The sequence below is a fragment of the Amphiprion ocellaris genome, chromosome 15 (assembly GCF_022539595.1).
Source record: "Amphiprion ocellaris isolate individual 3 ecotype Okinawa chromosome 15, ASM2253959v1, whole genome shotgun sequence".
In the NCBI taxonomy this organism is placed as follows: Eukaryota; Metazoa; Chordata; class Actinopteri; family Pomacentridae; genus Amphiprion; species Amphiprion ocellaris.
The window spans coordinates 33,624,931-33,648,638 of record NC_072780.1 but is presented as its reverse complement, the minus strand read 5'-3'; the positions used below and the strand labels follow the sequence as shown (position 1 = coordinate 33,648,638).

At 35.1% G+C, this 23,708-nt stretch overlaps 1 long non-coding RNA gene and 2 other non-coding genes across 6 annotated transcripts; all 3 read right to left on the bottom strand.

Annotated features, from left to right (window-relative positions):
* Positions 1–291: 291 nt before the first annotated feature.
* On the bottom strand, positions 292–19,998 carry LOC111586096 (uncharacterized). Of its 4 annotated transcripts, XR_008604108.1 has the most exons (11): positions 19,712–19,975; positions 19,443–19,483; positions 18,562–18,638; positions 16,705–16,762; positions 14,485–14,554; positions 13,414–14,390; positions 9,529–12,187; positions 8,215–8,363; positions 6,050–6,354; positions 1,581–1,652; positions 295–1,455 (listed from the first exon to the last, which is right to left on the bottom strand). It is a non-coding gene; the product is annotated as an uncharacterized LOC111586096 (long non-coding RNA). The 4 variants fall into 4 exon arrangements; XR_008604106.1 differs by having other exon boundaries at positions 295–1,652; positions 19,712–19,974; XR_008604109.1 differs by lacking the exon at positions 6,050–6,354 and having other exon boundaries at positions 292–1,652; positions 19,712–19,998.
* On the bottom strand, positions 16,502–16,636 carry LOC111586097 (small nucleolar RNA SNORA9). Its single transcript, XR_002747930.1, has one exon. It is a non-coding gene; the product is annotated as a small nucleolar RNA SNORA9 (small nucleolar RNA).
* On the bottom strand, positions 19,168–19,302 carry LOC111586098 (small nucleolar RNA SNORA9). The gene has a single exon (XR_002747931.1). It is a non-coding gene; the product is annotated as a small nucleolar RNA SNORA9 (small nucleolar RNA).
* Positions 19,999–23,708: the final 3,710 nt, after the last annotated feature.

Genomic DNA, 23,708 nt, shown 5'->3' with positions numbered 1-23,708 from the left:
TTTGGTGGAATGTTCCTTTAAGGTGGATGTTTGAGGACCTTGTAGATGGAATACTTCCTGAAACCAACCTTTTAGGTCAACATTCAAAGATTTATTATTATTATTATTATTATTATTATTATTATTATTATTATTATTAATAATAATAATAATAATAATAATAATAATAATAATAATAATAATACATTTTATTTGGCAGCGCCTTTCATAACACCCAAGGTCACTTTACAGAGGATAAAAACACAATAAAATAAATAAAACAGCTGTTATTTGTTTAGTCCAGACTAAATGACAGAAATCCACAACTGTAATTTTATTTCAGGACTCGGTTATTAAATGTCAAAACAATCCATGTGACTCTAAAAACTCAACAGCTTTACAAACTCTAAGATTAAACTCTCCACAAGGATCCAAAATAGGTTGGACTTCTACATGAGAGCTTTAATTATTCTTCATCTACTTCCTGAAAAGTTTGGTCAATAAAAAAGACAAAAACTAATATTTTCAGCTGAACTAAAGACAGACTTTGTGATTTTTCTGCTCACATGTTGTGTTGTTGTAAACTTACTCTTTCAAATAAATATCCTCCTAACCCCCTGGAAACCAGTGTTTGTCCTGTTCTTGTGTTGCTCCTCTGCGACCCTAGACAGCCGGGTCCTAATGTTTTTTGAGCAACACACCATACTATGATGTTTTTACAATGATGGTTCTACTATGGAACCAGTTTGACATGTTCAGGTGTTCTTTGTGTGAAAACTCAGAGATTTCAGGTATCAGAAGGTGGTTTTCAACTTTCTTTATTAACTTTCTGCTTCAACTTTAAACTAAATTTCCTTGACTAACCCAGCCCTCTGGACTTCCAGGAAGCTGTGTTCCTATTGGCTGTCCAGGTGGCTGCTAGGTGTTATCAGGAACACCTGAGCAGCTCAGTGTCTTCCTGCTTTATTTAGCTGCAGACAAACATTTCCTCTGCTTCTCTTCACCACTGAACTGGGTTTGGTTCCGTTGCTTTAGTTCGTTCTTTAGGCGTTGGCTTGCAGCTTCCAGCAGTAAAATCATCTTTAATGTGTTTCTTGGTGTGTTTTAGGGCTTTGTACTGGATAGTTGTCTTGGTAAATGTGGTTCTTCAGCCACAGTTAGCACATGGTGCTAATGTGTGCAGTGATTAGTGGATTTGGTGCAGCTGAGTTGTGTCTTTATCTTGGCTGTAGTGAGTCTTTAGAGGTTTTTGGTCAGACACATTCTGTATTCTTGTTTGAGAACCAGCGTTGGTTGTCCAGAAGGTAAGAGTTCCTGTCCTGATTCTCTGTTCTCAGAGGTTCTCTGGTAGGCTGCAGGAGACTTTAGCGTTTGGGTTGTGTTAGTTTGGTTTTTGTATGGTTTCATTTGGACGACTATCTTGAGGCTCCTCCATGTGGTTTAGTGAGGTTTTCTGCAACAGTTCTCCAAAGCAACCTGCAGCAGAAGAGACTTTGAGAGTTTTTAGGAAGTTCTGGAGACCAGACTTTAGAGCAGCAGAAACATTTGTCAGCAGTTTGAGCAGGAGAAGCTGAGCTTCAGAGTAGAAATGAGACAGAAACCTTCTTGACCCGTGTGGTGAGGTCCTGTACCAAGAGTTTGAGCAGGTTGTGAAGAGTCTGTAGTTCTTTGGTCTGAAAGCACAAGAAGAGTCGACTCATTAAAGGAGAAAACAGGAGATATTGTTGGTTCTTCTGTCACTCTGCAGTTTCCTTAGACTGAATATCAAGTTTATATTTTAAATGATTTCCCATGTGAGCCCAAGAAGACTTCAATAAACTCCCTCCATCCCCTGGACACAACACATTTTATTACCATGTTAAATCTTTGTTTTTGTTTGTTTTTCAGTTTTAATCATAGTTTTAGCATAGTTTTTCCTCTTTGCTTGTTCATCTGTGTAAAAGGTGCTAAACAAATAAAGTTGAATTGATAAACTGAATAATTGACTAACTCATGATTGTGACAACAGAAGTATTTTCATTGTGATTTAAGGGTTTGTTTCATTTTTAAGGTTGGGGTTAAAATCTTGACAGAAAAAAAAGATTAAAGAAATAAACTACAGTAAAAAAGCAATTAAATCAAAGGAAAAAAGCATTTAATATAATAAAACTTTTAAATAGAAAATTAAACATTAAATACAGTTAAATAATATTAAACAGACAAAATATTTAATTAAATAATTAAACAGAAGATACAAAACATGTAATTATGAACAAACAAAATTTTTTAAACAAAAATGTGAAACATTAAAAACGAAACATTTTAGATAATTAAACATTAAAAAAAAAAATTTAAACAAGAATATTAAACATTTAAAAAAATACAAAACATTAGATTATTAAAGCTTTAAAAAAGACAAAACATTGAATTAAAAAAATTAAATGTTTAATTAGAAAATTAAATCTTAAAGACAATAAAACTTTAAATAGGAATTAAACAGAAAACACAATGAAGCATTTAAAAAGAAAATTAACCATTAAAAGGTGGTAAAACATTTACAAAGAAAAACATTAAAGATTTAATCGAAAAATTAAACATTGGGAAAGAAAAGGAATTTTTTCAAACAAGCTGATAAAACATTTGAAAAAACAATAATTAAACATTAAAAAGACAACATTTGGAAATCAAATCAGACATTAGAAAAGATTAAAGGTGAGAAAAGAGCAAAACTAAAGATTTAAGAAGAATCAAACTAAAGACAAAACATTTGAAAAGACACCAGTTAAACTTTAGAAGATCAAATTAAACAGAAGAAACAATAAAATGATCAAAAGAGCAAAAACAGATAAAGGTCTGAAAGTGTTTTCTAGTCTGAAATGAAAACATCAAGTTGTTTCTTCAAACATTTCCTCTTTCTATGTTCTTGGTTTGATTGTGGACAGATTTACTAAGAACTCATTTCAGAAAACTGCTTTCCAGATAAAGATAGATAAAGATAAAGATCAAACTAATGTTACCTTCTGATCTCCACAAACTTTACTGTTCAGTGAAGAAAATCAAAGTTTGTTGAGGATTTCTAAAAAACCCACAGGTGAAGGTCTGAGAAGAACTCAGATGGATGATCTAAATGTGAAATCAAGACTCATGGTCACAAGTTTTAAGGCTTCTGTTAACCAGAAAGTTCAAACTAACAGAGAAGTACTGAGAAACTTTTAAAATTTCAGTCCTCAGACTGTCTGAAGGTTCAAACTAACAGAGAACTACTCAGGAACTTAGAAGATATCAGTCCTTGGACTGTCTGGAAGTTCAATCTAACAGAGAACTACTCAGGAACTTAGAAAATTTCAGTCCTCAGACTGTGTGAAAGCTCAGGTCCTGAGGACTCGGGAGGTGTGGAGGCTTTGGAAAGTCTTGGAACTGAGGGTTCAACCCTCCAGCACAAAGGCTGAAGTCCAACCTCCTGAGAAAAACGGTCGAGTCGAGACTCGAGCTAAAAAAAAAATCGAAAACGACAAAAAATAGATGATAAATGCGCAAAAAAAAGAAGAATTAGTATCTGAGCGAGTAGCTCAGGAGGATAAGAAGAGGACTACCAAGTGGAAGGTCGCAGGTTCAAGACCAGCCACAGGCAGTTTTCTTTCTTTGTCTTTGTCAGGATTTTGTTAAAATTTAAGAAGTGTCTGGTCTTGAACCAGCGACCTGCAGCTCCATAGGCAAATCCTTAACTCACTGAGCTACAGATCAGATGAAAAGAAATAAATTCGTCGTCCCTTTGACATCGTAGTTCCTGAAGTGACCACATGGGTGGAGCTGAGGCGGAGTCTGGGTGGAGTCAGGGCGGAGAGTAGGCGGAGAGGTGGGTGGTGGCCTCCCCCCTCTACTCCCCCACCTCCCCACACCGCCCACCACACCTTCCCCCGCCTGACGAGTTCTTCGAGTCTTCACGAGTTCTTCAAGTCTCCACGAGTTCTTCGAGTCTCCACAGGTTTTCCCGAGTTTCTGGAGTTTCCACCAGGTCAGAGGCAGAACAAGTTGTCATGAAGAGGTGTTGAAGTCGGTCAGGATGGACTGACTTTTTACAGCAACGAGAAGGAAGACCACTAGAAGAGCAGGTCTTTAACCACCATCCATAAAATCCATGGAGTCGCTCCAGAGAAATGAAGGGAGAGAAACTTTTATCAACCTCCATCCACATGTTCAACTTCATATCTTTACTTTGACATTTTTAGCACCACAAACCTTTAGTATCACACTTTATTATCATTTATTAGGACTTTAATGGAATCCACCAGCAGATTTAGTTTTTGTTGACAAACTTTATTCTTGTCATTGTGGGACTGCAGTATTTAAAACTGTTCCTTCTATTTGACCTCATGTTTATTAGTTTTAGTGGAGACAGTTATTTTAGTTGTCGATTAGTCTCTTAAAAACCAAATAATAAATTGGATTAGTCAAGAGGTTTAAATTTCTTACTTTGTCATATTTTAAATATGACAAAAAATATAAAAATAAAGTGTCTTGAGACAATTTGACCTGTAATTGGCGTTATGTAAATAAAATTGAATTCAAATTGTATGTATCTTGTAATGTTGGAGTAATTCAGCCATATATGTTAGAAAACACATTTTCTTTGTCCATTAATCTGTTGATTGTTTTCTCCACTAATTAATTTCTTGTTTTGGTTTATAAAATGTCAAACCCAAATATATTCAGTTTACTGTCATAAAACCAAAAAGATTTACATTCATGATGCAGGAATCAGGCAGTTTTTCACTTTTTATCTTAGTTTAGTCAGAAAGATAGTTGATAATGTGTGAATTGTTGCAGCTTGTGAGCCGTAAAAGGTTTTAATCTTTGGGGCTGAGTGTCAAAAAACATTTAGAAACCAACATCAACAAAACAAAGATTTGAACATCATTAAAGGGAAATCCAACTTTTGCATGACAATGTCTAATTAAAGGACATTTATTTCCAACGTAAATGTGTGATATTCATCCTCTGGAGCTTTCTCTTCACATCGTCTTCCACCTGGACTGGTTTGGTCGGGAGCATGTGCAACAAACATTTGAAAAACTGCACTTTAACATCAATGAATGACACTGAAGTTTAATCTCTACATAAATGAGACTGAGTCTGGATGTGCTGCTCTGTCATTAACTCCTAAATTTAGGGAAAGTTCAAACAAAAGAGAACAGTTCAGATCAGACTTTAGAATGAGCTTATTTTGAACAAACATCTCAGACTTTCTGAGCTTCAGCACCTCTAGCAAGATATTTTAACAACAAGCAACTCAAGAGATCCAGAAGTTGGAGAGAGTTAGCTTTAGCTGAGCCAAAGAACATGTGGGATGCTAACCTAGCAAACATTTCAGACTTTTCTCTGTGAATTCTGAGAAATAATTTCCTATTTAATGACAGAGCTACACATCTTAACTCAGTCTCATTAAAACAGACTCTAATTCAGTGTCATCCATCCATATTAAAGTGCAGTTACCCAAAATGTTTGTTGCATGAGCTCCAACAAAACCTGTCCAGGTAGAAGGCCACTTTGACAAACAGGAAGTGGAAGATTCCAAGCAGATTTATAGAAGGGGGAACCAGACTGTACTAAGTGTGGTCCAGTACAGAGGGGAGTTTTGTGGGTTTTTAAGGCTGATAATAATTATTAGTGAAACATTTGGAGTAGATATTCATTTGCAGTAAATGAAAATATTTAAAATCTTGGAGTTAAACTTAGAAGAACACAAACTCTAACAGAAAACTTTGTTGATACGTTTTTGTTTTGTTTACAGATGTTAAGTTAAAGGAGTTTTATTTGTGACGTATAACCAATCAAATCACTCCAGAAGACTGAGTAACCACAGGTAGATAAAGGTTCAGAGCCAAAGTAGCACCATTTTTAAATGTATTTATTACCGTAAATCAGTAAAAAATAAGATACTGATAATCAGTAAATCAGTCAGCCCACAATTACTACAATTCTACAATGTATGTCTCTTTCCTTTGACTTGTTATTTGTACAATATACGATGTATATGATGGTGTTTTTTTCATAGCAAAGGTTATACTATGATGTTTTCTAAGAGACATACGATGCTACTCTGGTTGTTCTGGCTCTGGGCTGCTGCACTCCTCCTCTGTTGTTTTCTGGATTGTACTCAGCTGCATGCCTTCGTCCATCCGGCCTCCGTTGACTCGTCCCGCCTGCCGTCTCTGGAGCTGAAGCTGGATTGGAACAGACCAAAGTACAGTCCAATCACGATGCCAGCTGCCTCTCAAAAGGCTCCTTCATCTGGCAGGTGGCAGCACTTCTTCTGAGGGGAAGCTGAGCTGGTCCAGCAGAACTTTGGAGATGTGTTCCAGTGGTTGGTGGATGTGTGGGGAGATAGAGAGGGACCTTTGAATTGTTCACAAAGGAAAACAGGGAACCCATTGGTAGTTTTAGTTTAGGCTGCTACTGTGGTGTGTTTTTGGGTTTTAAGAGGTGAACAGGAAGAGTTTTTTTTCATATTGATTATCTTTTACTTTGTTCCTGGTTGGAATGCCCATCAATGTCAACATGAAGTTCACTTTTAGTTCTGTTTATTTATTTTTATTTTACTAACACCCATTTGTTTTTAACCCCCTCACATGTTGTGTTGTTGTAAACTTCCTCTTTCAAATAAATTCTCGTCAAACCCTCTGGAAACCAGCATTTGTACTGTTTTTGTGTTGCTCCTCACCTACTTCAGACAGCTGGGACATAACAACGTTTTGTGGACTAAAGGCTAAACTATGATGTTTTTAGAGCCACATGCTATACTATGACATTTTTTGGGCAACATGCTATACTATGACGTTTTTAGAGCGACATGCTATACTATGATGTTTTAAAGCAACATGCTATACTATGATGTTTTAAAGTGACATGCTATACTATGACGTTTTTAGAGCGACATGCTATACTATGATGTTTTTTATAGCGACATGCTACTATGAGGTTTTCGAGCAACATGCTATACTATGATGTTTTTAGAGCGACATGCTATACTATGATGTTTTAAAGCGACATGCTATACTATGATGTTTTAAAGCAACATGCTATACTATGATGTTTTAAAGCGACATGCTATACTATGATGTTTTTTATAGCGACATGCTACTATGAGGTTTTCGAGCAACATGCTATACTATGATGTTTTTAGAGTGACATGCTATACTATGATGTTTTAAAGCGACATGCTATACTATGATGTTTTAAAGCAACATGCTATACTATGATGTTTTAAAGTGACATGCTATACTATGACGTTTTTAGAGCGACATGCTATACTATGATGTTTTAAAGCGACATGCTATACTATGATGTTTTTTATAGCGACATGCTACTATGAGGTTTTCGAGCAACATGCTATACTATGATGTTTTTAGAGCGACATGCTATACTATGATGTTTTAAAGCGACATGCTATACTATGATGTTTTTTATAGCGACATGCTACTATGAGGTTTTCGAGCAACATGCTATACTATGATGTTTTTAGAGCGACATGCTAAACTATGACGTTTTTAGAGTGACATGCTACACTATGACTTTTTTAAAGCAACATGCTACACTATGACGTTTTTAGAGCGACATGCTATACTATGATGTTTTTAGAGCGACATGCTATACTATGACGTTTTTAGAGCAACATGCTAAACTATGACGTTTTTAGAGTGACATGTTACACTATGACATTTGTTGGGTGAAACTCTGTACTATAGGCTTTTTAAATTGACATATTACTATGACGTTTTTTTTGTTTTGGTTTTGTTTTTTAGCAACATATTATAAGAATTTGAACAGTTTTAAAAATTATTCTACTTTTACTTGTGCAATGAAATATTATTCTATGGCATTTTTTAGACGACATATTATACTCTGATGTTTTCTTGAAAAACATACTATTTTGACAATATACTGCACTATGACATTTTTTGAACCACATATCATACCTGACAATTTTAGGCAGCATCGTATCATTTTGCACTTTTTGAACTACATAATAATCAGTTGGGTTTTTTTGCCAACATGCTGTACTATGAACTACAGGCCATACTATGTTATTCTTGAGTAAAGTATACTATACTTTGACATTTTCTGAACTACATCCTATACTATGGCGTTATACACGGAGTGCTTTGGTTACATTTTGATTCATAATCTAGATTTTTTTCTGTTTTGTTTTTTGACAGGATTACCACAGACCTGACCGTGAACACCGCTGACACCCACCTGAGGGAGACGCTGCCTAAGATCTCAAGGCTGCTTGGTCGTGGTCTTTCTGGTCCTGCTCCAGAACGCCTTCATCAACTACGTCTTCTTTTGAAGAGGCCCTCAGATGCTGCAATCTCTGACCTTCAGGAGGAACTGCTACTTTCACTCTGTAACGAGACGGTGGTTATTTTAAAGACTCAGCTCCTGGCGGCTTTGAGTGAAAATTTAACATCCATCAAAACAGAACTACAGACAGTTAAATCTGAGCTACAGGTCAGTATTTCAAACATCAAGTCCGACCCGGCTGCCCTAAAGCACGCTGTGGATGAAACGGAAACTTCCATCTCCACATCACCGACGACATCGTCACACTCCAAAGCAGAGCACCTGTCTGCTGAACTTTTAAAAATGGACTATAAATGTGAAGAATGTGAGCAGCAGCAGCCTGTGAGCAGCAGAACAGATGTGATCAGAAAGAAGTCATTTTCTTTTTTCTTTTCTTTCTGGTTGACTTGATGCTGTCAGATACAGATGTTGGAGCTGATTCTGATCTTTCAGGATAAAAAGCTGCTTTTCCTTCACAGACTTTTCAGGAAATTATTCTCTCAGGTTTTCTCTGCTATTTATATTTTTATTATCTGTGATTATTTCATTATTTCATTATTGTAAAATGAAGTTTGAGGCATAAAGACTCATTTAGTTATTTTATTCCTGAAATCTTTGATGTAGCAGAACTAAACTTCCATTTTCCTTCTTGTGCTTCGGATACTAGAACTAAACGTATCTTCAACACGGATCATCTGGTTTTAATGAATCAGCAGCAACATCACAACAACAAATGAGACAATTTTCAACATATTCATGAAACTGATGTCATTTAAAACTATCAGAGTCTTTTTTAGTGTCAAATTAAAGCTGATTACTGACAACTAGAACATTAACGTTACTGTTTTAATTACATTTAAGTTTCCTGAACGTTACATTAATGTCAACCAGCCACAGTTTTATTAACTAAATGTACCACATTACAGTAAGACAACACACTTTAGCTGTTCACATGAAACTCAACACAAACATCGTTAGCTTAATGCTACGTTAGCTTAATACTACGTTAGCATTAATCAGGCTACAACTGAGCAGCTAACTCGGTCAGCATCACTAATTCACATTAAAACTAATATTTACCGGATGCTAACTCTCTTTTCTGGTCAACACACACAGAAACAAACTCCACCAACATCTGGACTGCATGGCACACATTATATCTGACACTAAAGCTGCATATAAAGTGCTTTAAAAGCGGCACCGATACGAAAATAAACATTTACTTACCAAACTATCAGAGTCCTTTCAGTGTCTGCTGGTAGAATCAGCCGAAGGTAGAAAACTGGTTAAAACAAGCCAACGGGCAGGAAAACTGTCTGTGGAAAATGATCTGCTGCTCCACCGATAAATAAACCAACAGTTATTATATCAGAATTAATCCAAACGAGGAGAGCAGAGTCTCTGCTGCCTCCTCCATAGGACCTGTCAATCATTCCAGACCAGACTGTCAATCAAGTAGTCCCGCCCGCTGGCTTCGCAAAACTTTAACGCTCTATAAAAAAATCAATATTGATTTATTTTAAGATCGGCCACCTGATCTCTCATTCTGACCATGAAAACTAACGAAAAAAATTATATCCAGTCTCTGCACCGTACTCTGTTTGGCTCCACACTTGCTGATGACCACTTCCGGTCTCAGAAAATGAAAAAACGGACCTTTTTTCGTTTCTGTCTCTTACTGATTTTACTTTCTTGTTATACTAAATATAAAACGAAAATCAAAGCATTTTTTTAAAAAAAAATCGTATATCCCTTTTTGATCATGAAAAGGAAAAATGCCTTGTATTTCAATTTTAATTTTTGTATTTTAAAACGAAAATCAAATAACCACTCGTTTTATGTTTTTCAGTACCCGTTTCAGAACGGAAAATCCAATTACCAGATAAATCCGCGTAAAGCCGTGTATGGTTCGCTCATTCGTTTTTCCGTTTCAAAATAAAATGAGAAAAAAACAAATACTTGACCAGTTTTTTTTTTTTGTTTTTTCGTTTAAAAATTAAATTCGAAAAACAAAAAGTAGAGAAGGAAAAAACGCTGCGTTTTTACAAATTTTAAGGTTTAAACAAAAGAAAAAGCCTTTTTCCCATTTGGAAGCCGCCGGCAGAACCGGAAATCAAACTCATAACTCGTGGCGACTTGACGTCACTTCTCTGTCCCAAACTCTGCACCACGTACTGTGAAAACAACGAAGACGTGTTTGTTTGTCTTATTTAGAGGAAGTAGACGCATCACACTGAGAGCTCATGATCTCAGTGTGAACGAAATCGCTTTAATAGTCCAAGTAAGTATTTTTAAGTATTAAAATGTGAAGAACTCTGGCGATTCCAGTTTAATCAGGTGAAGTGTTGATAGTTTCCGTCTCCAGATATTTCGTCGCAGATTCCTCCAGACCACATGTGTGTGAAATAAAGATACTAGATAAAGAAAACCTGCCGAAAAACGTGGACATCACTACTTAATAAAGTCTTTATCCATGTAAATATCACCTACAGACAGTAAAATGAAATGTGCTGGTCGCAATAAAAAATAAAAAAAAACACGTATTTTTTATGAATGGTGAGAGGAAACGATGGAATCCAGAGATAAAATTAGAGACCACAGTCTGACTCATCATGTCACCCATGAGTCTGATAAACATCCCGCTTCATCCACATAGATCTTTGTCATCCTGTCAGGTGTTTAACACCTGGTGATTGTTCAGGAAACACGCCCAGGTTAACTGGGGATAATCACAACTTAACACAGGCTGCCTGGTTAATAACGAGCCACAAAACTAATTAATGTCTCACCAAGAAAACCCACAACATAGAAGCACGTCCACTGCTGTGTGTTAGTCTGAGTTCAGTGGAACTGATCCAGAGCAGAACTTCAGGTTTAACTCGGGTTTGTTTTCAGAAACACACTCAGACCCTCAGTAGCCTCCCATCAGAACAACACACAGCAGAACATCAGCTGGATCTGATAAAATACATCAGAACACGCAGTAGAACATCAGCTGGATCTGATAAAATACATCAGAACAACAGGCAGCAGAACATCAGCTGGATCTGATAAAATACATCAGAACACGCAGCAGAATATCAGCTGGATCTGATAAAATACATCAGAAAAAACTGAGACCATGTTGTTAAAACTAGTCACTCAGAAAACGATAAAACACGTTCAGTTCTCCGTCCTAACCGTCATTTCAGAGCATGTTATCTGCTGACAATATTAAATAAAAATGGAAGTAAAGGGATCCGATTTGGTCAAATATATGTGTGAGTTGTCTTTCCAAAAACTCTGGCTGGTTTAGAAATGGCAAAAAGATACTTTTAGAGACGTGGCAGAGGAAGACTAGAATACTTCCAGTACTGCAGTCTGAGTGATTAAAATACGCAGGTAGTTTTTGTTATATTTTTGTAATCCTTTTTACATCCTTGTGAAGATGTTTATCGGACTGATCGGTGACATGATGAGTCAGACTGTGGTCTCTAATTTTATCTCTGGATTCCATCGTTTCCTCTCACCGTTCATAAAAATGCGTTGACCAGTATTCCGTCATAAACTGTCGTCCACATGTCGGATCTGACTGTAAAACACACAGAAGTGAAACATAACATTCTACAGTTAATAAAGTATGGCACTGAAAATAACATCTGTGGTTAACAGAACAAATTCCAGCTCTCTCCAAATCAGCATCAGACATGATTGATCTTCTTAAACTGTTCTCCAGCAGAACCTCCTGACTCTCATTATAGAACAACGTGGAGCTCCATGATTTCTGCGTGGGTTTTCCACTCTTAAAGAGAATTAAATAGGAAAAGGGCTCGAGGACAGTCATTCTAGATGTGTTCACGGTCCAGACCAGCTCTAAACTGTTCTTCCTCGGTGACTTCCGGTGTTGCTACAAAATAAAACAACAGCCGTATTTTGTATTTCAGTTTCAAAAAGCTAGAGCAAAAAACCAACACTGTTTTTTTCATTGGTTAAATAATACATTTCTACATTCAGGCTATAAAAACGGAAAAAACAAAAAAAAAATCGTGGTTTATTGGGGTTTTTTTTATTTTGAAACTGAAAAATGAATGAGCGAACCATAGACGGACCAATAAACAGACATTTTTTGAATTTAATAATTTCAATGTTTATATTTACTGGAATTTTATTTTCTGTAATTTTTAAATAATAAACTTTGATTCTATATTTAGCAATTTTAGTGCTTAGAATATATTTAATAAACGTTAACATTTTTAAATGTAATAATGTTCAAATTTATTTCAAATGTATTTTATATTATAAATTGACACTTTTGATTAATTTCAATAAATATAGTAGAAATAATTTACAATTTTTAATGCAATTATTTCAATACTGTTTAATTTTAAAGCTTTTAATTTATGTTAGAATAAATTCTGACATTAATTTCAATGTTAATTTCTATTTGTTATTTTATGTGACATAAACTTTTTAAATGTAATGATTCCAATGTTTGAAAAGTATTTTATATAATAAACTGATACGTTTATATTAATTTGAGTAAAATATAGTAGTAAAAATTATATTATTTTATGTGATGTAATACATCTCGACATTTTTTTTTATATTTCAATGATGTTTACATTAGTTTGAAATGTATTATTTTATACAATAATAAATTTTGATCCTTTAATATTTAGTCACTTTAATGCCTAATATATTTGTAATGACTAATAATGATAAACGGTGCCATTTTTAAATGTAATTCAAATTTTTTTTCATATTGTAATAAAATCAGACGTTTTTACATTTGTTAATTCCAGTGTTATTTCTGTCGTTTTATTATAAATTTACCTTATTTTTACATTCAGCAAATATCATTGTTCAAATATTTTTTTTAATTTAAATGTTTTTTTGGATGTATTATTTCTTTTATTATTTGCTCCATTTAGGAAGTGTTAGAAAGATGATAAAAAATAATTAGGACAAAACTAATAAAATTACTGAACGTTTTCTCAGGACTCGTCTGAATTATGGACATTAATTTATGAATTATTTAAAGCAGTTGACTCTGAAAACCAACTACAGACATTCAGAGCAGATTTTTTTTTAATGAAATCACAGAAATTCAGCTGATATTTCACAAATACTCACCTAAAAATATGACGTTTCCAGAGTAAGTGTGGTGCAGCAGCGCCTCCAGGTGGAAGGTCATCAGTTTTACATGTTAAAGAAATAATCCACTAAAAACTGATCAATGTTCCAAAGAAATCCCCTCAAAACCGCAGCAGCAGAGGACAGATACGGACGTAAACAGCACCTGTAACAACGTCTTTTTACGTTAACCGACAGGAAAACACAGACGTTGGCAGGAGAAGCAAAATATTTGCACTTTAGAAACTTTTCAGTTTTTCTTCACCATTTTCTGACATTTAAAGCCTAAACCTTCCAGTTGTCTTCATTTACAGGCACCAAAAAATACTTTCCTTGTCTGAAAAAAATTCAGCAAAAAAATTCCCCAAATTTCTGAAAATTTGCAAAACCTTCAGGAAGAAAATTCCAATAATTCCATAAAAGTTTCCCTTCAAGGTTTTATTTGGAATCACTTCAGATATTTTTAGGATTTTTGGGAAGATTTTTACTCATTTTTTGAAAATATTTACAAGAATTTTCTTGCCAAATTTGGGGGATTTTTAAAAAAAATAAAACTTCTAAGGAATTATTGGAATTTTCTTCTTGAAGTTTTTGAAAATTTTCAGAAATTTGGGGAATTTTTTTGCAGATATTTTTCAGACAAGGAAACAACATTTTTTGATGCCCGTAGATGAGAACAGGAGGGTTAATAGTAAACTGTAGACTTTGGACTCTAATGTAATTAAACACAAACTGAACTGTAGTTAATTCAGTTTAATTAATGATAAACGACTGCAGGACTCGGTTCTTCTACCACCTGTAAACACTTCATTAGATCAGTTTTATTTTTATAATCTCCTTCATTTCTTTATGTTAGAAGACACTAAACATAAATGACTCAAAATCCACTGAAAAGTCCTCTTTAATCCCTAAAGTGGTGTAGAAATAAATCCAGCCGTCCCATTGAATGTTATGGTTTCCTTCTCTGATCATGAAATCTGTAGAGAACAAAGAAGGAAGCACAAAGTTTTAATAGGAAGTCTTTGTTTTCCTTCTGGTAGATGAAGAAATGTCAGAGTCTTGGATCATCACCTGCATCTCCGTCTGGTCGTCGTGGTGAAACTGAAGCTTTGATTCAAACGGATCCATAAATACTGAAGACCTGCAAGAAGGAAAAAAACAGGAGTTACTCAGATGTTTAGTTCATGTTCTGATGGAGAAACAAAGATCAAGAACTTTCTCTAAAACCACAATAAGGTGGAAAAAGTTCAATATTTTTATTCATACATATCTCAAAGTGAAAATTCTACAAATCCTGGACTGAATATACAGAAAGTGAAAGATTTAAAGCCTCTTGACATGTTTAAGTTTGTGTTATCAGAGGTGTCCAACATGAGGCCCATGGGCCAAAAGCGGCCCTCCAGAGGGTCCAATCCGGTCCTCAAAGTGTAAAAATTCCAGAGAAGACATTAACTGCAGATTGTAAATTAGTAAAACTTGAAATTTAAAGTCATTTCTAGATCATGACAAGTTGTTTGGATCAGAGAGTAAAATACTAGATTGTTCATTGTTCTTTTGCGTCTCATTTTGTTATATTTTGTCTAGTTTTGTTTTTTGTCTGACTTTTGTCATTCATCTGTTTTTGTTGATTTGTCTGTCTTTTTTTGTCTCGTTTTTACTGCTTTGTAACTTGTCAATTTTTTTTGTTTTGTTTCTTTCTTTTGACGAATTTGTTGTTTTGTGTCTAATTTTTTAAAATACTGTCTTCTTTTTGTCATTTTTTGTCAGATTTTTTACATTTGTCTCCCATTTTTGTTGTTTGGTTTCTCGTGTTTGTTTCCTTTGTGTCTTGCTTGTGTTGGTAGTCTACTTTTTTGTAGCTTTATTTCTCGCTTTTATCATAGTTTGTCTCGTTGTCGTTTCTCCATTAATTTCTTTTTGGCTTTGTACATTTTTGGTCTAATATTTTGTCTCTTTATTTGTCTTGTTTAGTGTTGTTTGTCTCATTTTTTGTCATTTTTGTCATTTCGTGGCTACTTTTTGTCATTTGTCCATTTCTTGTCACTTTTGTTGTCTAATTTTTTGTCGTTTTTTTGTTTTGTTTCATATCGTTTTGCATCTCATTTTTGAAATATTTTGTCTTATTTTTTTCTTTTTTAAAGTTAAATCCTCTCTGGTTCAGTTCCAGGTGACTAAATGTTGTGTTTCTTTGTCGACACTCTGTGATCTGGAAGTTGTAATGTGGAAATGATAAACTGAGGCTGAATGTTGATGAAACTGAATTTATTTTTCTTCATAAACTTCAGGTTGTTCATGATGTTTAGTAAAAAGATAATTCCTTAAATGTGAACATTTCTGCAGTAAAACAAAGGAACCATTAGGAGTTGTGGTTATTTCTAGGTTATTCTGCTGTGGTTTTGCTGGTTTTACTGGAGATCAGACTGGACTGGATGTGGAACTTGGACTAGAATCAGTTTTACACCCCTGGTCTAGAATATATAGAACTGTCGCCATATTCTAATAATATGAGATACACCAGGATACACAACAGGACAGAGTTTAGGAGAACAAAGACAAAAATATATAAAAGTTCAATTTAGTTTGTCAGAGGTTTACCTAGAACCCTGTAGTTTGTCAGAGGTTTACCTAGAACCCTGTAGTTTGTCAGAGGTTTACCTAGAACCCTATACTTTGTCAGAGGTTTACCTAGAACCCTGTAGTTTGTCAGAGGTTTACCTAGAACCCTGTAGTTTGTCAGAGGTTTACCTAGAACCCTGTAGTTTGTCAGAGGTTTACCTAGAACCCTGTAGTTTGTCAGAGGTTTACCTAGAACCCTGTAGTTTGTCAGAGGTTTACCTAGAACCCTGTAGTTTGTCAGAGGTTTACCTAGAACCCTGTAGTTTGTCAGAGGTTTACCTAGAACCCTATACTTTGTCAGAGGTTTACCTAGAACCCTGTAGTTTGTCAGAGGTTTACCTAGAACCCTATACTTTGTCAGAGGTTTACCTAGAACCCTGTAGTTTGTCAGAGGTTTACCTAGAACCCTGTAGTTTGTCAGAGGTTTACCTAGAACCCTGTAGTTTGTCAGAGGTTTACTTAGAACCCTGTAGATTGTCAGAGGTTTACCTATAACCCTGCCATGTGGATCCACAGCAGGGCCTCAAACAGCCTCATGGTTCTCTAGCAGACACAACAGGAAAGAGCAGAACCACAGCAGGCTCAGTCTCGCTGGAAAGGTCTGCACTAAAACACCACAATAATGATAATATTTATACAAATAATAATAATGATGATGACGCAGAACATATTTACCTGGTCTACTACCTGTGAGGTGAATCAACAGCCTTCATGCTGCTTCTTCCTCTTAGATCTGAGAATAAAAACACAAACATCAGCTGCATGTCTTCACTAAAGCTGCTGGACTGGACCTGTTTCCATGGTTACAGCCTCTACAAACTGCTTCAATCCACTGCAGTAACTCGTCTGTCCTTAAGTCCTACTGCATTTATTTTATTTATCACCTGATTGTTGGTCACAGTTCTGGTTTTAATATAAAATCAGCATTTTAAGCTCAGATCTGGTTCAGTTTAAACAGAAATCACAGATGTGTGGTTCAAGGAGATTATAAACTGACAAAATCCTGATTTTATTTTACAGTTTCTGGCTCTGATTAATTATCAGCTCCTAAAATGAAAACATAAAATTGAAACTAACAGATGGGTTTTGGGGTTCAGACGTTGCGTTGCCTTTAATAATAAATCTTGTCTGACATCCATATTTACACAAAAGCTCAAAGGTTTGGGGTCACTGAACACAACTTTAACTAATATAGAGCAACTTTAACTAATATAGAGCAACTTTAATATACAACAACTTTAACTAATATAGAGCAACTTTAATATAGAGCAACTTTAACTAATATAGAGCAACTTTAACTAATATAGAGCAACTTTAACTAATATAGAGCAACTTTAATATAGAGCAACTTTAACTAATATAGAGCAACTTTAACTAATGTAGAGCAACTTTAATATAGAAAAACTTTAACTAATTTAAAGCAACTTTAACTCATTTAGAGCAACTTTAGCTAATTTTACAGCAACTTCAGCTAAAATAGAGCAACTTTATCTAATATAGAGCAACTTTAACTAATATAGAGCAACTTTAACTAATATAGAGCAACTTTAGCTAATTTTACAGCAACTTCAGCTAAAATAGAGGATGTCTGGATCATTTTAAAGTCAGTCTGAGTCCGTTTCAAAGTAATCTGAACCGGTTCTGAGTCATTTCGGACAATTACTGAATCATTTATGACAATTCTGACTCATTCCAAGCAAGTCATTTTAGGCTTTTTTTAAAAAATTTTTTTTGACTGATTCTGGACAAGTTTTTGTCATTTAGATTTTAATTTTTTGGGGGGTTATTTTAGACGATTTTTGAGGAAACCTAGAGGAGTTTTAAGTTACTTTGGACCATTTTTAAGTAGTTTTAGACAAACTTCTATCATCTTGGACATATACTACCATTCAACAGTTCAGAGTCACTTAAAAATCTCCTTATTTTTGAAAGATAAGCATTTAAAAAAAATGAAGATGACATTAAATGAATGATAAATCCAGTGTAGACATTGTTAATGTGGTAAATGACTATTCTAGCTGGAAACAGATGATTTTTAATGGAATATCTCCATAGGGGTACAGAGGAACATTTCCAGCAACCATCACTCCTGTGTTCTAATGCTACATTGTGTTAGCTAATGGTGTTGAAAAGCTCATTGATGATTAGAAAACCCTTGTGCAGTTATGTTAGCACATGGATAAATGTGGGAGTTTTCATGGAAAACATGGAATTATCTGGATGACCCCAAACTGTTGAACAGTAGTGTAAATCTGCTGCTACATCTGGACTTTCATCACCACATCATAAAAATCAGAACTTTCACACTGAAGGAATATCAAGAATTCAGTCTGATATACTAATTTAGAAATTGCATGAAACGCCTAAACTTATTACTCAACTGGTCAAATTTTAAAACTATTTTTTCATACAAGACCAGTGCTTGTCTCTCTAAAAGTCTATTACATGTTGAGATAATTGATGGTCTTCATCCTTCCTGAAGAGACGAGGAAGAGTTTTTAACTTTACAACACAAAAACCACATTTCCTTACCATCTCATAGTCCCATTTAACCAGCAGGTCAGTCAGGAGGTCTGAGCAGGAGAAGGTTCATCATCAGCTCCTGGGTTCTGAAAAATCAAAGTATTCAACATTAAACACTGGACATATTCACACTGATTCACAATCTGTAAAATCAGACACGCAGATCAAATAATCTGATTAAGGGTCACCTGAAACACGAGGAGAAATGAAGCGGTCATGAAATGTCACAATAATAATAAAACTAAACATGTGGAACACGTTAATAGGAAATATTTGGACTCAAAAATGAAAAGGAAAAGTTATTTCTGTTGAACTTCTAGAACTGATTGAGCAGGTTTGACAAGTCGAACCACAAAAACTAAAATATTGGCAGATACAGAGTTCTGGACTTGGTTCTGAATTAGTTTTCATTTATAAAACCTGATATAAACTGCTTGTACATTTATTAAACTTGTCTGCACTTTGAAACTTTACCTTTTAAAGGTCTAATATTTCTTATCTGTTGTCTATTCCATCATCTTAGTCAATCAGTTTGAATTATTCGATGAAATTTACACTTTATTCAACTTGTCTGCAGCGTTATAGGTTTGTCTGAGGTTTACTTAGAACCCTGTAGATTGTCAGAGGTTTACCTATAACCCTGCCATGTGGATCCACAGCAGGGCCTCAAACAGCCTCATGGTTCTCTAGCAGACGCAACAGGAAAGAGCAGAACCACAGCAGGCTCAGTCTCGCTGGAAAGGTCTGCACTAAAACACCACAATAATAATAATAATCCAGAAAAACCTCCCTGAAGCTAAAACTGAACATCTGTTAGCATGTCTGAGCACCACGAGCAGTTTCTCCCAGCGTATTCTCATTCATTTACATGGACTGTGACATTATCTTACCTTTGAATGTCGATGCTGGACATCATTCTCAAGTTTTCAGTCTGTAAACACACACAAAAAAAGAGATTTAACGGCTGTTGCTAACTCGTACTGTCAACTCTGTGATGCCAGCGCCAAGAAACGGCGGCGTGAAAACTTTTAAAACGAACATTTCATTAACAAAACCGCCATTTTAACACAGTCTACCACTTTTAAAAACACATAATAAGGTCAAAAAATTAAAATATTTGTTATTTAAAGTTGGATGGACGCGGATTGTTCAGACTCACCGCCATGTTGGTCGTCTGAATGGAGCAGTCTGTCCGGATGTGACGTATTTTCGGTTCACGTACGGGGTCTCCCAGCAGGGGGCGGCAGAGCACCTAAGATGGCGGCCGGATGATTATAGTGGCTCGAACGGCTCCTTTTAAAAAACGTTGTTTTGAGGGTAAAAATGCTTCAGTATCTGCCTGTAAGGTGTCTGTGGCAATAATTAAACACAAATTACAACAATAAAATAAACCACTGAGTCATAATTTGTCACCAGTCTAAAAATTCTGAATCAGAAATGATTTTAAATGACAGTTTAATTCCAAAAATATGATCTACAAAGTGACATTTCAGGCGTTGCAGCACCTTCTCAGACTTTGTTCAGAGTTCACTCATTGACTTTTTGGGTCCTAAAACTAAGTTAGTTTTGTAAAAAAAAAAATTGCGAGAATTTTGAGAATTTTGTTTTCACCCTTAAAGTTTCCACCCTGTATATTTTACTCATATTTCAGCTGTATATATTGTTAGTGTGTGTCAATATTGCCTTATATAGTTTGTTTGTCTGCTAAACAGACAGTGCTAAACTGATTTGCATTGTTTTTTGTAACAGTGACAATAAATACCTATTCTATTCTATTCTATTCTATTCTATTCTATTCTATTCTATTCTATTCTATTCTACATCATAACTGTGAAGTCATTTTTATTGTTCAGTATATCCAGAAATAAAACTCCTACAGTCATGACATTTGGTGAAAACACAGAATAGTTTCCAGATCCAAATGTTCAAAGGGCTCCAAAAGAGGTCACATTTCCAGTTATTGGTCCTTGAAAATGGTAAAAAGGACAAAATATTGAAACAGATGAGCACTACCTATTCCTACTACTTAATTAAATGTATGTATTGTTTAAGATCAAAACTTAAGTTTACTAAAATGCATTTTAAATGGAGATTGGAAAATAAATTATTCTGGCTCATTTATTTGTTATAGAAATTGCACATTGATTATAAACACAATTGAAAATAAGGTTTTAAATGTTTAGTTTCTAATTTTCCCATTTTGAATGCTCCACTGGTAGCAGCTTTGCACAAAAGATGGGTCATTTTAAAAAATCCTTGCTTTTAGAGTATTGTATTTTAGATAATATAGATTTTGTTTTGAGGAGCCAACATGTTTGTAAGACATTTTGTGAAGGGTTTTAATCAGCAGCAGTTTCTGTGATGGACACTTTGTAGGATATTTTTCAATGGAACTGCTTCTACATACAAAGAGCAGTTTGAAAGCTGCTTATTAACCACCATTGACTGTTTGTGTGTAGGAAGCTTCAGTAATCCGGTGGACAGTCGCTGCCGGTGGGTGTTGGCAGCTCTGGAGCGTCCATGAGTAGGACGCCGGTGGTCGATGACTCACATCACACCGTCCAACAACAATACAACCACAGACGAGCTGCCGTCTGTCCTCAGCCACCAGCAGACGTCCTGGAAGAATCTCTGCTTTGTTTTCCTGCAGTGACGTTGTTTAGTAGCTCAGCTGACACCAGATGAAGACACAGAAAGTGACAATCTGGATCTGTGTTTGGACTAAAACAACGGCTGCTCCAGCTTCAGCCTGAATCCAAGACTGAAACGAAAGTCAGTACAAACTACACAGGAAGTATGAGAAAGATTTAGTCCCTGAATTCTCCACCAAACAATAAACTGTTGAGGTATCGCTGGATGTCTCTAAATAATCTGTCTGTAGGTTCAACAACCTACCAGAGAAGTCCAGCTGATTTTTACTGAAGCTGCTACGATCACCATGACCTGGATGACTGAGCATCTCCACGTCTCTGAATAATCCTGTCACAGTCCAGGATTAGTGCATGAACATGTCTGTACCAAACCAACATTAAAGTTCAGATATGAGCAGTCAGATAATCATATTTATCTCCTGAGCAGGATCTTAAAATAACTCCATGACTAAGTGAGTTTTACTTTCCCATCAGTTCTTATATCACCGTGATAAAGGACGCTAACTGATTCATGTGTTCTGAACTTCTGAAGGGAGTTTGGGGATTTCACAATCTGAGGTCACACGGTTCGATGTCAAAGGGGAACTTTTAGGTTTCACATTCTGTACTTTTACAATCAAAGCTGCTCTAATCCATGTTTTCAGATTAACCATGATTCACCCACTGAACTCTGAACACCTTCTGGGTATTTTTTGTTAATTCTTCCTCACTGTTGTTGGTTTTTAATCTAAGTCCTGCAGCTCTGTGGAACCAGAACGACACGAAGAAGGAGAGAGGACAGTTGGAATGAAAGAAATCAGAGAAAAGAACAAAAAAAATGTGGATTTCTTTGATTATTTATTCAACACAAATGGAAAACCCTGGAGATGTTACTAACACTGTAAAAATGTCGGCCCTACATACTGTAGATATTTAACTATTTACATGTTGTATTCTGCAGTTCAGCTGAAAAGTCCCTGAGTTTTTATCACATGATTGTAGTTCGTAACTGAGTCATTAACAGCTGTGAAGTTGTGTCAGGAGTGACAAAATTTTTAGGTTTTTACAGAATCTAGTTAAATCTAATAGTTCATTTTATGGGATTTTTCTAATCAATTATGTATTATTTTTGATTAAATGACACGATTGAAGCTTAAATGTGGTTATTTAACAGAACTGCATCTCTTACACGATTAGTTCAAGGACCAGCAGAAAGTTGAGTTTCTGAACATTCTTTCAGCTTTTACAGATTCTGGCTCTGAAGTAAGAGGGATTTTGGTGATTTTTAAAGATAAAATGCTTTATTTCAAGCCTGTTGATGGGTTTTTGTAGTTTCATCTCATATTTTTATGGTTTTACTTCACTCTCATATGTTTGTTCTGTTGGCTGCAGCAGCTTCTATTAAACTAACTGATCTCTGATAACATCCGTTCACCACAGATTCATCCACATAGAATTACCAGTTTGCTGCTGAACATTTGTGAGTCTAAATCTCATCATGTTTATCTTCCGTTGTTTGCTGTTAATTAAGTTAGAAATAACCACAAGCTAAAGGTTCAGTTTGTGATCAGATGTTGCAGAACGATAAATATTACAAAACTCATCAGCGTTAATTCATCTCCAGACGGCCTGAAGCTCCAACATGTCTGGTTGTTCTGAGATAACAGCTGTAGCTCTGGTGGTTTTATAGACGACTTCATCTCAATATTGGGAAGTCAGAGTTTAATGAGATTAAATTATTGATTCGATGTATTAAAGTTGAACTGGAACACAGTGTATTTATGGAGCATCGATCAGCTGCTGGTCTATAAAACATTATTACATAACGATGTACAGTCTTTGTGTCGGTTTGTTAATACGACAAAGTTCTGCACAACAAACAGAAATATAACACAAATTCAAACAAATTAATCTTCTAAGCATTGAATTCTGCCAGCAGGTTAGAAATTCATATTATCTTTAAGAAAAAAAACTATTTCTCAGAGCTAGAAACTGTCAAAACAGAAAAAAAAATTCAATTTTTAACATTCCACCTGTCCTCGAACTACTCATCTATGAGGCGGATCATTTCAGAACTGGAGGACGTTTTACATCCAATAATCCATGTATACAATCCTAAAACATCAGTAGTGTTTAAATGCTCTTATCCTGAAATCAAATCTAAAAAAAACTAGGAGAAAAGAATGTTTAAAATATTATAAACACCAAATAAGTCTGGAGTTCCCCTAAAATGCCATTTTTCTCTTGTCCTCCCCCCTGATGACCAAACTGGATCTCTGATAAAACAGTTAGAATCTCATTTAAATCTACTTTTACTGGTTTTATTTTTCATTGATGCCTCTTTTTTTAATCAACACAATATTTTAAATAATAATTTTTATTCATGGAACGTGTCCCACATGTTAGCAGAATCTGTTGATGTTTTTGTCACTTTGTGTCTTGTTTTTGTAATTTTGTCTTGTTTTTGTTGTTTTTGTCATTTTGTGTCTTGTTTTTGTCGTTTTGTGTCTTGTTTTTGTCATTTTG